The sequence below is a fragment of the Pituophis catenifer genome, unplaced genomic scaffold (genome assembly GCF_029215685.1).
Source record: "Pituophis catenifer annectens isolate HBS135680 unplaced genomic scaffold, rPitCat1.0.hap2 SCAF_2, whole genome shotgun sequence".
NCBI classification, from domain to species: domain Eukaryota; kingdom Metazoa; phylum Chordata; class Lepidosauria; order Squamata; family Colubridae; genus Pituophis; species Pituophis catenifer.
Genome location: NW_027256882.1, coordinates 54,375,363 through 54,392,263, shown reverse-complemented (window position 1 = coordinate 54,392,263; position 16,901 = coordinate 54,375,363).

Genomic DNA, 16,901 nt, shown 5'->3' with positions numbered 1-16,901 from the left:
TCTTAACCTTGAGCTTCTCTCCAGGATGGGGGATATAATCAGACCAAAATACTCCTTCAGCAATGTGTAGCAGGCACAGACTGCAAATGGACCTCAGCTGGTCCTCAACCTTTGGTGCCAGTAAATCCAACAGGAGTTTGTCTCTCCCGTGACATACTTAACTAAGCTTGAAGTACCTAACCACTAGTGGGCCTTTACTCTGGCACAATGTCCTTCAGCTGTCCTTGAAGATTGATACAGGAAAATCCCCAGCTGGAGAGACAATGGCCCTGTGACTCTGGACACATGAACACAACGGAGAATGTACCTGTATGTACCCAATGCTTGTATTACAGAGACATTGATACTAGCTTCATTTTACCATTATTGTATAAATACCCAGGGGGTACAGAACAATTCTACACCATCCTGCTGGCTGCAGATACTAATCCTGATAGCAATAGCAATAGTACTTAGACTTATATACCACTTTACAGTGTTTTACAACCCTCTCTAAGCAGTTTACAGAGTCAGCATATTGCCCCCAACAAGCTGAGTCCTCATTTTACCCACCTTGGAAGGATGGAAGGCTGAGTCAACCCTGACCCTGGTGAGATTCGATCTGCCAAATTGCAGCCAGCCAGCCAGCCAGCAGGCAGCAGAAGTATCCTGCAGTACTGCACTTTAACCACTGTGCCACTGCTGCTCAACATATAATGTTGCCAGGTTCTATGCAGCAGCACTTAAAATCCATCAGATGATAACCTGTGCCACAAATTAGTTTTAATGAGCATCTAGTTTGTTACTTAAAAGTGCTTTTTATTGTGATAGATATAGTTTGCCTTACCCTAACTTTTAGATGTTTGCTTACATCTATTTCTTTTACTCCTCCCGTTAGATTTTTAGACTCTTGTTCTTGTATATACTTTCCATATCTTTTAGCTTTTTTTAAAAAAAAAGACTTAGATGCTTTTTAATCCTGTGTGCCCCAACCTCCTTATGTTACTATGTTTTTGTTTTTTATATGTACTTGTTATAACTTTTAACTTTTTTACTAATGGTTTGCATCCCACCTTCCTTATGCTGTTTCATGGCCATAATCAAGATTTGATTTGATCATTAGATTGGAAAAGACTGTCTTAAAAACTATGTTGATACATCAAATTAAAAATAATACTCAGGGGAAGGAAGGACCGCATTAGCCCTAGATACTAGGAATATTCCACTTTCTTTCTTTTAAAAAAAATATTATTAAAATTTATTTTAAGTTAAAATACAAGTACAAAAATTAAGAAAATTAAGAAGGGAAGAAAGAAAGGTGGAAAAAAGATAAAGAGAAAAGATTTTTAAAATAGTGACTTTGGACTTTTTCAGTGCATTAGAATATAAATAAAAGTTAGAACTTCAAGCTTTTGTTTTGCATTTCTAAATATTTCAAGCCATTTCTATAACAACAAAATAATTAATCATTCATTTTTTTCATTTTTGAGTACAAAATCTAGAAGTGGTTTCCAAATGGAAACAAAACTAGATAAATTCTCCTCTTTAATTAAAGCAGTTAATTTTTCTATCTTCCACAACCTTCAGAATCCATTTTTCTTTTCCATCACTAGGGATAATCTTGCTTCAATAGGATTCAGATTACATATTTTTTGAAAGCTTTGGTACTGTAAAGTGCTCCTGGGCTCTTACTCTTGTGCATTTTGGAACAACTCATAGTATCCACTTCATTCTTGTTCGGATTCGATTCGTGGTCATTCTTTGGGATAGGACATCCTTAGGTTCTTATCCACTGAAGATAATTTTGTGCGCTGAGGGTGTGAAAAACAAAGTCACTATAATTAGAGCAGGGACTGTCCCAAAGGTATTTTTTTCAAAAGGCAACTGAACTGAAGAAGCTTCTTGGATGTGAAGTGAAACATCTTCAAAGAAAATAAAAGAAGTCCAGTTGCCTTTTGAAAAATCACCTTTTGCACAACTAGCCACCCGGATGTCATCACGTCCTGTTTTTGACCCTCTGCGCGAGTGTAGCGAGCACTCATGCACTTTCACATTTGCGAACTGGTAGCCAAGGTAAGTGGATTTCACCCCTGCTCCCTCCCCCTAAAGTAACCCAGTGGTGGATTGCTACCGATTTGCCCCGATTCGGGCAAACCGGTAGCGGCGGTGGTGGTAGGCTCCACCCACCCACCCAGATGCTTCTATACATGCACGTGCCCACAAGTGAACCAGTAGCAATGGGTTTTGAAACCCGCCCTTGAAATAACCTCTTTGCAGTAGTTAAATCGATGTAAAATATGTTGAGTTATAGTGTAGTAAAACTAGAGCTTTATGAAACTATAGTTGCATTCCAGATCTCTCTGTTTTTCTTACAAACGTATGCAAGAAAATGAGACAACAATGAATAGATCAATAAATAAATGCTTTGAAGTCTTTCCCTTGATTATCAGGTGTGATTAGCAAATGCACCAAGAAATACTTGAATCAATTTACACAGGTATAAATCAGATACTGCAGTCAGGACAGAAGGTAATCCTGACATCTTTACCAATGTAATTATTTATAACAAAACAGTAATTGATTAGTATAAATTATTAGCAACCACACAAATAAATCTTGTCCAGGATGATCTGTCCTCATCCTGCCTCATCGAGTCTTTCAGTAATGTACCCATCACCACTATAAATGAGTCCAGCCATCTGGTTGCTGACTGTCTTCCTTCCTTTCCTTCCACATTTCCCAGAATTACCAACTTCTCAAAGGAGCTTGAGTTTTGCATAATGTGTCCAAAATACATAATTTGCACCTGTGCATTTGTGCTGCGTGAGGATTCTGCATTGATTTGTTTTATAATTCGTTTGTCATTTGGAGTATCCAGGATATATTCAAGCATCTTCTCCAATACAAACTTTCAAAAGCATCAGTATTCTTTTTACTCTAATTCTTCAAACCCAACTTTCACTTCTCCAGAGTACAGCTGGGAAAACCATTGCCTGAAGAATTCTGTTCAATGCAGATATAGATATCACAACATCTGGATAGCTTTGCTAAGACTTTCATTGCTGTTCTACCAAATGTTATTCTATGGTATATTTCCTGACTGCTGATTCCTTTACTGTCTGGTAGTCATAAAGGCAGAAGCTATCTACAGCTTCAAGGTTTTCATTGCCAATTTGAAAGCTAATTGCTACATCTTCTGTCATTAGTTTGTCTTCTTTATGTTTAAGCCTGTTCCCATTTTTTTCACCGTTCTTCTTGACTTTTATTACTCAGTCTTTCAGATACTTTGCATTTTTGGCTGTCAGACTAATGCCATCAGCATAGTGGGGATTATTGATGTTTCTTCATCCAATTTTAAAACCACACTCATCTTCTTCCAATCCAGCTTCCCTTAAAATATATTCAACATAAAAGTTGAATAAATAATGGGAGAGTATACAGCCTTGTCTCACTCCTTTACCAACCTCTGTTTTGCCATATTCTGTCTCTACTGTGACTTCCTGTTCTATATATCAGTTTCATATGAGAAGGAGATGTTGGGGATTTCCATTTTTCTAAGCATGTTTCACAACTGGACATGATGGACACAGTTGTAGACTTTTCTATGATCAGTGGAATGCCTACTGTGCAAAGTAAAGAAAATGATACAAAAACAACAAAGAAGAGCAAAATATGACTTAACACAAAACAAGAAAGCATATATAAGCGTCTCGGATAAACAAACCTCCCACCCCCAATTCACATGACTATAAGAAAGGGAGAAGATAAGGACTTTCAAGATTCTATTACTGTAGTCCATCTTTTAAAAAAAATAGTTTTAGTCTTTCATAGAGTTGTTTCTTTGGCCTGCATTGTGGGATTTACGTCAGTCTTGCAAGTCTGATTGTAGCAATAGCACTTAGATTTACACACTGCTCCATAGTGCTTTACAGCCTTCTCTAAGTGGTTTACAGAGTCAGCATATTGCCCCCAACAATCTGGGTCCTCATTTTACTGACCTCAGAAGGGTGGAAGGCTGAGTCAACCTTGAGCCAGTCAGGATCAAACTCCTGACAGTTGGCAGAATTAACCTGCAATACTGCATTCTAACCGCTGTGCCACCACAGCTTTTATTATGCTTCACTTCCTCCCTTAACTTATCTTGAAATGGATTAGGCTGTTGGGTATGTACGCATATACATTTATATTTCTACTCCCAAGCAGAAAATAAAGCTTTCATGTCCCATGGCTAACTTCCACCATGCTTTCCTTAACTTTCCTTCCATATAATTGTTGGTTTTGTGTCTAGCTGTTCTCTTCCCTCTCAGTGATCCAACAAAGAAAATGTTACTTACTGACAGACTTTCTTGGAGAAATAGCAGTATTGTTTTGAAAGTGCTTCCCTCAGCATGTGACACCAGCTGAACTGTGCACTTCAAAGCCAAGTTGATGCTGCTAAGGACTCTTTGACATTTTTGTAGCACACCAGGCAGTCCAAAACTGCTCCAAAGCCATTTTATAGCTTCCAATCTGATATCCAAAACAGCAGGATACAAAAATGCTGGACACATTTGCCTTTGTTTAGAGATATAATTCGGCAACATAAATGCTGTCTGCCATTTTGTTGATCAGGTTTTTATTTTTATAATGCAGCTGATATATGGAATTGCCAAGATCCATCTTGAAATCATTCTGAGGTCTACATCAAGATTATACTATTTATTTAGCTTTAAAATAGAATGAAGTCAAATTTAGAAAAAAAAAAATCCAAAACATTTTAAAAAGTGGAAACTAAATAAAAATGAATGATTTTTGTCCTTTTGATATTACAAAGGTATAGTATTTTCTTCTTCTAAAACATTTTATAAAACCCTGAAGCTGTTAATGATGCAAAAACTAGTACCCTTCGACAATTTTTAAAGGACACAATACTAAGGTTAAACTAAGCATAAACTTTATTTATTCATTACTTTCAGCCACGGGGTATGTATGCTGTATTTACATCATGCTAAATCATATAAATGGTTTACAACTATGCGGTTTACCACCATGGTGGCTAAGATAATTACCAGTAAACTGTTTTGGTATTCTGGGTTGTTGGAGTTTAGTAGATGAATACTGACACCATGTTTTGTTAACTAAGCTTTTCGGTTTTAACACATTCTGTGAACCCAGCTATAATACTGTATAGTGAGGTGTTTCCTTTTTGACTGAAGGTTTGTAATCTATGAGAGGGTCCCAGCTACTTGTGATCTATTAAAGAAACTATACTTAAATAAGATGTATCAGTGCAATCTATTTATAATCTAGAAAAAAAAATCACACCAATTTCCTTCTTTTAATGTCAAGATGAGCCAGGCCTTTTCTTTTTCATAAATTGAATGATGGACATAGATCTTATTGAAATATTGGTTCATCTCTTCCCTCAAAGATGTCCCATGAGCTCACAGCAGTTCATCAAACTCCTCTGAGACTTGGTCTTCCAGGAAGGATCATTTGACTGCGCAACATGGTCGTGTCATTCTTCTCGGAGCCCTGCACAAGGGAAACAGCCTCTGAGGAAAGTCCTATTTTGCTGCCATCTTTAGGGCATGTTATTGTGAAAGGCAAGAAAACACTCAATGCTTCAGCCACTTTTCCATAAGTGTGTAAATCCTCTCCTATCCGTATCTAGCCCAGCAGCATTACGTCGAGACATTTCATTAAACAGTCTGCAGTATAAATTTAGCATCCAAAGACAGAAAGTAATTTGATTTACACTGATCCATATATCTCTACTTCTGTTTTTTTTAAAGTGATGTGTATGATTTTCCAGTCGCTCACTTGCTAATTTAAAAAATAAAACAAAATCCTGCTGCTTTCTGCTTTTTGTGAGATTTTATAATCACAGTGGAATAGTTATTTTTTAAATAGGTACTGAAATAATTTCTTGAAAATTTAATCAGATGGGGAAAGAAGCAATCCATACATAGCTTCCTGCAATGCCATGGGAGAGTACACACTTTGGCACAGCGTTAACAAAAATGCTGTGATATCTACTGTGATACCTTCTGGATGGTATCTCTAGTGCTAGCTTATTACAGGTAGTCCTCAACTTACAACAACTCACTTAGTGACCATTCAAAGTTACAACGGCACTGAAAAAGGTAACTTACGCCCATTTTTCACACTTATGACCATTTGGCAGCATCCCCATGGTCACATGATTTACATTGTGATGCTTGATGCCTGACTCACATTTATGACGGTTGCAGTGTCCTGGGGTCATGTGATCCCCTTTTATGACCTTCTGATGAGCAAAGTCAAGGGGGAAGCCAGATTCCCTTAACAACTGTGTGACTATTTAACAACTGCAGTGATTCACTTAACAACAGTGGCAAGAAAGGTCATAAAATGGGCAAAACTCACTTAACAAATGTCTCACTTAGCAACAGAAACATTGGGCTCAATTGTGGTCGTAAGTCGGGGACTACCTGTATTTATTTATTTATAGAATTTATAAGGTCATTCCACATATAATTATGACTCTGGGCAGAATATCCAGAATCAATCAAAATCAGAAACAATAATTATCCAAAGAAAAAACCTGAACAAAATCAATATAACGACCTTATTATATACTTAGCTGAAGTTGAGCATACCAAGCAGAACAAGCTCAGTTACCATCTTGGTCTAACTCAGAGGAGAAAAGCAGACTGTCTCAACTCTTACCAGACTGTCTGAACCAGTGATGGGTTGCCCCCCGGTTCGGAGCGGTTCTATAGAACCAGTAGTAAAACCAGCAGGAGGCTCTGCCCACCGACCCCGACATCATCAGAACGCTTCTGCGCATGTGCAGAAGCTTCTGTGCATGCACAGAAGAGCGTGCGCGCAGCCTCATTGCGAACCGGTAGTACAGGTAGGTAGAACCCACCCCTGGTCTGAACCTTAGAGAGATGAGCTGATTCTCAAGGGCAAGAGCAGCAACTGAGAATGCACATGTCCTCTTTCTTATTGAAGGAGATCTGGAACATTCTCACCAGGGGTAGTATTCACTTACCTTCGCTACCGGTTCACAAATGTGAGTGCGCGCATGCGCAGAGCATCAAAAATGGGATGTGATGACATCCGGGCAGGTAGGTGGAGCCTCCCACAGCCACCACTACCGGTTCGCCCAAACCGGATAGAGCTGGCTGAATACCACCACTGATTCTCACCCCTTGCTTCCAAATGAGACACACAGAAATAACCAGAGAAATGCTGTCCTGCAAATAACCTGTCCCTTTGCCATTTAGAACAGTAGTGGGTTTCAAATTTTTTTACTACTGGTTCTGTGGGTGTAGCTTGGTGGGTGTGGAATGGCTTGGTGGGCGTGGCTTGGTGGATGTGCAGAGGAAGGATACTGTAAAATCCCCATTCCCTCCCCACTCCAGGGGAAGGATACTGCAAAATCCCTATTTCCTCCCAATCAGCTGGGTCTTGGGAGGCAGAGAATAAATGGGGGCGGGGCCAGTCAGAATTTTTACTACCGGTTCTCCGAACTACTCAAAATTTCTGCTACTGGTTCTCCAGAACTGGTCAGAACCTGCTGAAACCCACCTCGTATTTAGAGCCATGGTGGCGCAGTGGTTAGAATGCAGAATTGCAAGCTAACTCTGCCAGATTGCCAGAAGTTCGATACTGACCAGCTCAAGATTGACTCAGCCTTTCAGCCTTTTGAGGTTGGTAAAACGAGTTCGCAGATTGTCCAGGGCAATATGCTGACTCTGTAAACCGTTTAGAGAGGGTTACCATCCAGGGAATCTAGAGGAGCTCATGAACTAATGATGTTACATGAGAGTTTTGAGGTGCATTGCTGTTTTTGCATAGAATTGGCTGCTACAACAAATTTGCTGAAAAGTTTTTTCAGCCTTCAACTATATCAACTCCTTACATGGAAGCCAGCGTGCACATCCTAAATTGCCTACTTCATTCTAAAATGACGGATTGCATTTCTAAGGGAAGGTGAGCATCATCCCACAACTTTGACTTCTGACAGATAAAAAAAATGATATATTTCACACGAATATATGAAACATGGAACAAGGGAAAATACCTAGAAAGGCTGAACAAGATTTCACTTCTAGTGCTAGAAAGTGAGATCTGGTTTAATATCTTTCTAAGGAATGTTGCCCCTAATTGTTTAAGAACTGACATATGTCTACAGCTAGCTAACATGGAGTAATTAGATTAAAGCAAACTGAATTGTGGAAAAATAGGACTTTTCTTTCACAGCAGATCTGCAGATCCACCTGCCAATCGATAGTATATTATAATTAGGTTTTCTAAATGCATAGCATACTGTCCAAAATCTGACAGCAAACAATAGATACAGTTGTTGTGCTGTTGTTTACATTAAGTAAACAAGCAATTCTTTTTTAAATACGCTGTGAGCCAAAAATAAAAATAAAAATAAAAGGCCAGCTCATGCATTTTCATCTTTGGACTATTAGGCAAACAGCTTGGTGAATATTGTTTGCTCATTTTATTTCATGTGCATCCATGGGAGGGGGTGCTTCAAGATCTGCAAGATAATGGGTGGTGCCTGGATCAAAAATCTTTCACTGCAGCTTTTTCCCATTGAAACAGACAACACAATATCATTTGCAGGACCACTCATTTCCACACAAATCAGAGGTGGATTTCAGCAGGTTCTGACCAGTTCTGGAGAACCGGTAGCAGAAATTTTGGGTAGTTCGGAGAACCGGTAGTAAAAATTCTGACTGGCCCCGCCCCCATCTATTCTCTGCCTCCCGAGTCCCAGGAGGAAATGGAGATTTTGCAGTAACCTTTCCCTAGAGTGGGGAGGGAATAGAGATTTTGCAGTATCCTTCCCTTGCCATGCCCACCAAGCCACACCCACAGAACCAGTAGTAAAAATTTTGAAACCCACCACTGATACAAATATAACCATACCCTCTTAAAATTGAGGTATTATTGAATTGGGTAAATGTTTTTTTTTAAAGAATCTTATTAAAGTTTATTATAAAATACAAACAAAGATCCAAAAAGAAAAGAAAAAAGAGAATGAGGAAGATTGCAAAGATACAGAAAGAAAAAGAAAAAAGCAATGACTTTTTTTTTTTAGGGTAGTAGAGTACAAAAAAAAAAAAAGGTACAACCTCAACTTTTTGCTTTATATTTCTCATAGATTAAAAAAAACATTTCTACAAAATTAATATCATCAAAATCTGAAATCAAAGTTTCATTTTTTTTCTGTTTTCAGCATGAAGTCCAGAAGTTCCACTTTCCAAGTGGAAACAAAATGGGATAATTAAGGCAGTCAACTTTGCCATCTCTGCCAACTCCATCAGTTTTAATTCATTCTGCCATTGTGGGAATTAATGTGTCTTTCTATTTTTTGTGCTTATAGGATTTTTGCCACTATCAACATATATATAGTAATATAAGTTCTTCCATTGGGTAAATGTGAGGTATGCAAAAATAGCAAAAATGTTTCCTGCGATAGCCTTTTTTCTTCTTGTTGTTAGTTGCAAAGTCGTGTCTGACCCATCGTGACCCCATGGACAACATTCCTCCATGTTAGGGTAACATCAAGTCCTGCTTCCAACAGTGTATTCAGTATCTTCAATTATCATCTGCCCCCATCATTAATAAGTATTTCTGTATGTAAAAAAAAAAACCCGAGTGACTTTATATTTATATTCCATATAGTATCTTCTGTAATGTCTTTTGTCTAGATTATTAATTCCAACAACCACGTTAGGGTAACAGCCAGATCATCTGCATGCCCCAATTCCATAGTTCTCTTGCCTTATAGCTCAACATATACATAATCTATTTTTCAGAGAGTCCAAAATAGAAGGTTCCAGTCCGCTCAATCACAGGCCATCTTCCACATCCCCAAAACACCAGCACTGCAGAGATAGTGTAAGTCTGTAATTTGCCTCAGTTATATTTTCATGTATCAGCCTTCTATAAATCCCGCTTATTATATTTAATCGTCTCTTAAATAACTGGCATTAATCTGTTGGCTAAAAAAGAATTGTTTAGTTTAGAATTTTTTAGTTTTGTAGAACCTGCTTCTTCTTTTCTTAACTTGTTGTGGTTTAGATCTCCATCCTGGTTGCCTTTCTAGGACTTGTATATCAGCTGATTGAATTACATGCTGGTCTTTAACTTGATAAGACATCAAATCGAAATCCAAAGCCGCCTCTCTTAGGTGATCCAGCTATAGCCTCTGAAGGAGAATCCAGAAGCGGCTCATCCAAAAAGCCCTCTATAACTTGTTGTTTTTCCATTACCTCCATCTCCATCTGCTTAGCCTGAGTTTCAATCTCTTGTTCATTTTGCTTTTCTTTATCCCACTCCTGTATTCCTGACAGAATTACCCTAACATGGTCGATGGAATTAACAATCTAGTTGAAAGACATTACAGAAGATACTATATGGAATACAAATTTAAAGTCATTTGAGGGTTTTATGGAAATATCTTTTAGTGATATGGGCAGAAGAATAAAGATATTAAATATATTATGTATGGTAGACCTGTAGGAAAGTGGGTGATATAAAATTGATATGGTACAAGGGGATAGGTTAGGTTACTGATTGCTTAGTTTAGGAAAAGGGATGTTATGTTTAGATATTAATATATTTAAAAGAAATATAAGTATCTAGGTGGAGGAAATGGGTAGATTATGATAGAATAAATGCCAAATTAGGATCTATTATATAGTTTTTAGCCGAATGCTGTTAAATGTATAGTATACAGGGGATATAATAATAATGTTAGGAAGAAATGTATAGCACATAGGGGGTGGTGTATAAGGGTGGTAAAGTATTATATAATGTGATATTAATTTGGATTTCATCTTGGAGAAGCCATGGGGGGAGGGGAAGGTGAGAGGGGTTAGGGAGGGGGGGGAAAAAGGGGGGAATTTGTATTTGAAAAACTTTTTCAATAAAAAAAAAACATTCCTCCAGGCCTTCCTGTCCTCTACCATCCTCTGGAATCCATTTAAGCTCACGCCTACTGCTTCAGTGACTCCATCCAGTCACCACATTCTCTGTCGTCTCCTTCTTTTGCCCTCAATCATTCCCAGCATTAGGCTCTTCTCCAGTGAGTCCTTCCTTCTCCTTAGGTGGCCAAAGTATTTGAGTTTCATCTTCAGGATCTGGCCTTCTAAAGAGCAGTCAGGGTTGATCTCCCCTAGGATTGACTGGTTTGATCGCCTTGCAGTCCTAGGGACTCGCAGGAGTCTTCTCCAGCACCATAGTTCAAAGGCTTCAATTCTTTGGCGCTCAGCCTTTCTTATGGTCCAACTTTCACAGCCATACATTGCAACTGGGAAAACCATAGCTTTGACGTATGTGCACTTTTGTTGGCAGGGTGATGTCTCTGCTTTTTAGTATGCCTTTTTTCTTACTGTCCATAATAGAATAGGATTCATATAATGTTGTAGTCTTGGATTCAGTAGGAAGGGGGGGAAAAGGAAACAACAAGACTGATAATAATTTCTTCATGGACAACTGGATATTTAAAATGATATCAATGTTTTTTTTAAAAATGTATGCAAATGATAGACTATTCTTCTAAATGATAACCATCTCCTCACCAACAACAAATACTCTGACATGGAATGCAAACACAACAGATGCACTGTCAAAATGCAACACCCTGTACTTCATCATGCAAATTCATCCACAAATGCTTTCCAACAGAGATTAGAAGGGAAATAAAGGTATTAATGCACGGAACAGCCTTGTAACCAGGATCTTTTAACAAAAGGCCAAGGTTAATAATTTATGATTGGCAAGGGCAAGCGTCTGTATGGATCTATTTTTAATGCGAGCAATTGTAAACACCTTCTTGTCGTAGAGTCTCCTATTGTAGTGGATGGAGCTACAGGCATATATAAAATCATAGTTAACAAAAACAAGTGATTTTTTTCCCCCTACATCATCTGGATCAGGTTGCTCTTTGGTCCCAGCCTTCCTCTGTTTTATTGAAAAGGTTTCAGGCAAAAGTAAGTTTTTAAAAAAACAATCAAGGGTGGAACATTTTAGCTCAGAATGGGATGGTACAGAAGAAACACCCAACTGCATTCTTTTCTCTTCTCTTCTTTTCCAAGAAAATTGATTAAATAAATAAAATAAATAAAATAAATAATTTTATTTCTATACCGCCCTTCTCCCGAAGGACTCAGGGCGGTGTACAGCCAATTTAAAAACACAACACACAACAATAATTAAAAATTAAAATAATTACATAGATTTGGCCGATTTAAAACCCCAAACATTTAAAATACCCCAATTAAAATTATTAAGTTGATAGCCCTGCCTGGCGGAATAACAGGGTCTTCAGTGCGCAACGAAACACTCGGAGGTCGGAGATCTTGCGTATTTCCGGGGGCAGTTCATTCCACAGGGCTGGGGCTCCCACAGAAAAGGCCCTCCCCCTGGGTGTCGCCAGCCGACATAACTTGGCTGATGGCACCCTGAGGAGACCCTCTCTGTGGGAGCGGACTGGTCGGTGGGAGGCTATTGGTGGCAGAAGACGGTCTCGAAGGTACCCGGGTCCTACATCAGTGATTAAGCTCTACATCAGTGAATTGGGTTAATTAAAAGACAGTTCTGTAAGTAATAGCTGCTGGACAACTTTCACCGCCTCAGAAGACTGTCCAAATTTCCGCAATGGCCACATATATTTCTTGGAGATGTCAGAACTAACTATTAAGGACATATTCCTTAGCTACATGGACAGCTTTCAGAAACTTCAGCTACTTCAGAATCCTGCAGGCTGGTGCTGATTTAGGTATTGAAATAGCTCCATTGAAACCATTCAGATTGCAGGCTATTCCAATTTTTAAAGACACATATGCATTGCAGTCAGTTATTTGTTACACATCAATTATGTTTATGGAGATTCTCAGCCATCCAGGTCATGGTTGTCTCAAAGGTGCTTTTTTGTTTTTTTGAATTTTTTTTTTATTTTTAAACAAACATACATAAAAACATAAAGCCATCTTCAATTACACACAATGCATTGGTTGGTTACAAGTCTTTTCTGCGTCTTCATCATATTCATAACTTACAATTTACCTAAATTCTCATATTATCGATCTAATATATATCTTTGTATTGTTATTCTCATTAATTATTTATTTGACTGTAGCTATTCTTCCCTCATTTTGTACAAAATATTCTAAAATTAGAGTTAATTTATATTATAACATTCATTTCATCATCCTAAATCGATCCAATAATAACACATCTTTATGTTATATTTTATATAATTCTACAATTCTTGTATTATAAAAATCTCTATCATATTTCATTTCCATGTTTTTTTGTCTAACCATTGATAAAATAAGTCCCATGTCTTATAATATTGTTTATCTTGTTGTTCTCTGATTTCAAATGTCAATTTACTCATTTCAGCACATTCCATTATTTTCTTAATAACTTCATCTTGCGTTGGTATTTTCTCATTCCAAAGGTGCTTTTTCAAGAGGCAACTGGACTTTCTTGTTTTTCTTTGAAGACATTTCGCTTCTATACAACAAGCTTCTTCAGCTCTGACTGGATGGTGGGGAATGGAAGGATTTATACTAGTGGTGGGTTGCCCCCGGTTCGCACCAGTTCTATAGAACTGGTAGTAAAACCAGCAGGAGGCTGCGCCCACTGACCCTGATGTCATCAAAACGCTTCTGTGCATGCGCACGTGGCCCCGTTGCAAACTGGTAGTAAAGGTAAGTAGAACCCACCTCTGATTTATACTCTTTGCAGACAGCTGATCATTTGCATTCTTTTAGAGAGTCATTGAAGCCACTTGGAGGTTTGTCTGTGTCCTCAGGGTCACCTGAGTTCAATGCAGCAGAATCCCCTTAATTTAATGTATTAAAAGAAAAATTTAGAGAAAGGAAAGCATTTGAAAATAACTCTGGAGAAATGCTGATCAATTGCTGAGACACCATCAACATTTGCTTTAAACAATCATTAGAAAATTTCAAAAGAAAATTTCACACCAGAGATAGCTTTTCAAGTCTGAATGGTATGTATCCCTCCTTTGGCATCATATAAAGTACAAAAACCTTGATCTTCCAGTTTTTGACAGTTGAGTCCCACTTATCAGGCCATATCTCATTGGACCAAAATTAATGAAGTTAATGTCAATAGTGTCCGTTGTCAACATTGGACTAGAAACACCTTTGGTATTTAAGTAGTATTGTTCCTTCTTCTGAATAGTACAACACAGATGGACCATTGCTCAGTTCTCATGGGAGAAGCCAAAAGGGTAGTATGCTTTGGACTCTGCCAAATTACTGGCTTGTTAGGCATGATAGGAGAGCATCCAATAAGTTGCCTTTTGCCTTTTGGAAAAATGTGGGATGTAAATCTAAATAATAACAACTAACTGACCATGATTTTATACTACAAGTCTGAAACAATTTCAGAACGATGACCGTATCATGGAACCACAGTAAGGCAACTTGCCTCCATTAATTCTCTTGATTAATTATTTATTTTCCTGAGAGTTGCCAATTCTTACTTTCAAATGAGTATGGTTTCAAGAGAAAGCCATTCTGAAGGTGGTTATGATATAAAGACAGTGAGGTTGAACTCTTTCACTTATCATTTATTCTGTTGTGAAGTTTAATAATAAAAAATTTATATGGGATAATGACTCCTTTCTTAGTTGTAAAAGAGTCACAATTGCCCACCCCTGGACTAGTAGACCTCCAAGGTACCTTCCAGCCCTATGATTCTATGTCCTATGAAAGTGGGATAGCAGGTGATAGCCACATCTATGTGATATAGAACAACCGAAAATCTTTCACGAGGATAGCAGGCTATGTGAAGGAGTGGGATTACTGAAAAGGTGCTTCTCCCTCTCTCCCTTAGCTGGTAATCCCTGGACAGACAGACAGACTATCAACACCTAGTAGAGATAGAGAGAACAGACTAAATTGAAGTTCAGAAGACTTGATATATAATGAACAAATTTACCATTTACAAAATCTTAAACAGCGTTTCCCAATCTACTCTCCCTAATCCCTTTCACTCTTGACCTGGCAATCATGGAAACTACAGCCTAACATCTGGGATCACTGATCTGGAAATGGGGGAGAGAGGGAGAAAATCCAAGTGCCAGTCATTGAAAAAAAACTTGGTCTGAATATTGCTGAACATGATTTCTTTTTTCAATGGTGCATCTGGAATGTCTGTGAACTAAATTGACCATTGATCATCAAACTGACCAAGGCAAAAGAAGCTGTAAACCTTAACTGATGTCTGTTTAATAAGATCAGAACTATGTGATGGATGAGAATTGGAAGGCCAAGGTGTTTTCGCTTATGATAGACAATAAGAATTATGGCTTAAAATGTATGAATTGGATGCGCTTGTCCCCATATTTCTTAAATAAAAGTTTTAAAAAATATATTACTGATGGACATGTTGTACTTTCCTCTCAGGTAAAATGGCATTTTTGCATTATTGAAAAAAATACAGCATCAAAAAGAGAGAAGGGGCTACGCCTTAAAATTTAGGTGTATAGATACAAACATGGAACTTAAGACATCACTTTAAAGGGGAGCACCAGTGGTGGGTTGCCCCGGTTCACACTGGTTCTATAGAACCCGTAGTAAAACCAGTGGGAGGCTCCGCCCACCGACCCCAACATCATCAAAACGTTTCTGCACATGCGCAGAAGAGCATCCGCGTGGCCCTGCTGCGAACCGGTAGTAAAGGTAAGTAGAACCCACCCCTGGGAAACACAATTCATCATCCCACATCTGGAAAATAGATGGACTGATCTGTGTATTGTCCAAGTAAGAAGTGTTGATTGGCAAATTATTAGGGTTCCTAAGTAGATCTTCTTTCTGTTTTAAAGCTATTTTCTCCCCAATGGCACAAAAAAGTGGGAGAATAAATAATGTCTTTGTGTATTTAGCTATAATGGTTAAGTCTAAAAGGTATAAGAGAGGCCCTCTTCAATTTGGTGCATGAACATCTGGAGCTCACAGCAGCCCTATACTAGAGAAACATCTGTGACCTTGATCTTTATTTGCATCAAGGCACTCTTGACTGCTGATCAATCTAGCGCTTAGAACCACTTAACTCTGGACTGTCCTTGGACTAAATTTAAGATTTTATTCTGGTAGTTCAGCTCACCTAGTGTTTCTATTGCAATGGTTAACCACTGGATTGTCCTTTGACCATACTACTTTTGGATTTAAAATCTCTGCAAGTTACTTTACAGGTACGTTTCTTCTCATGCTCTCCTTCTCTCCCAGGATAACCTAAGGACAAGACTGAAATGCCAGGGCAGCTCCCTCTGAAAGTCTTCATCTGGATTTAAGGTTATTAGATTATTAGATTATGTTATGGTCCCAGGAAAGAAGTCTATTGACAATTGCTTGATTGATTAATTGAAATGTGTTCTGCTCTAACCTACAAAGCCAGAATTTGAAAGTAAAATAATCCAGTAAAAGTTCAGACAATTAAAATATTTATATAATGGGAAATAGTTGTTAGAATACATAACAATAAAAATAAATCTAGGTAATTCAAAAGTTTCCAAGCAGCAGAATGTCTAAAATTAGTACATTAATTGATTAGCCTCAGTTACAATAGAAATAGAACGTACAAAATTGCTTTATCCAAAATTGCTTCAAGCCCATTCATTCATTTGATTTTGATGAACACTTGCCACTGCTGCGTGTACAGATAGGAGCAATTTCCGAAGCAGTTCAGATAGGAGCAGTTCAGTTCATGAATTCTGGGATCCGTCTCAGGTCGGATCAGTGAGGGATTCCGAGAGTGGAAAATGCAATAGATCTGGAGAGCACTGGGTTGAAGAAGGTTATGTTGGGGTTCAGAAACTCTTCTCTCACTGTCCAGAGACATCTTAATCTTACAGGCTAAGCACACAGTTATTTAGAATCCTGTTTTGATGAAAG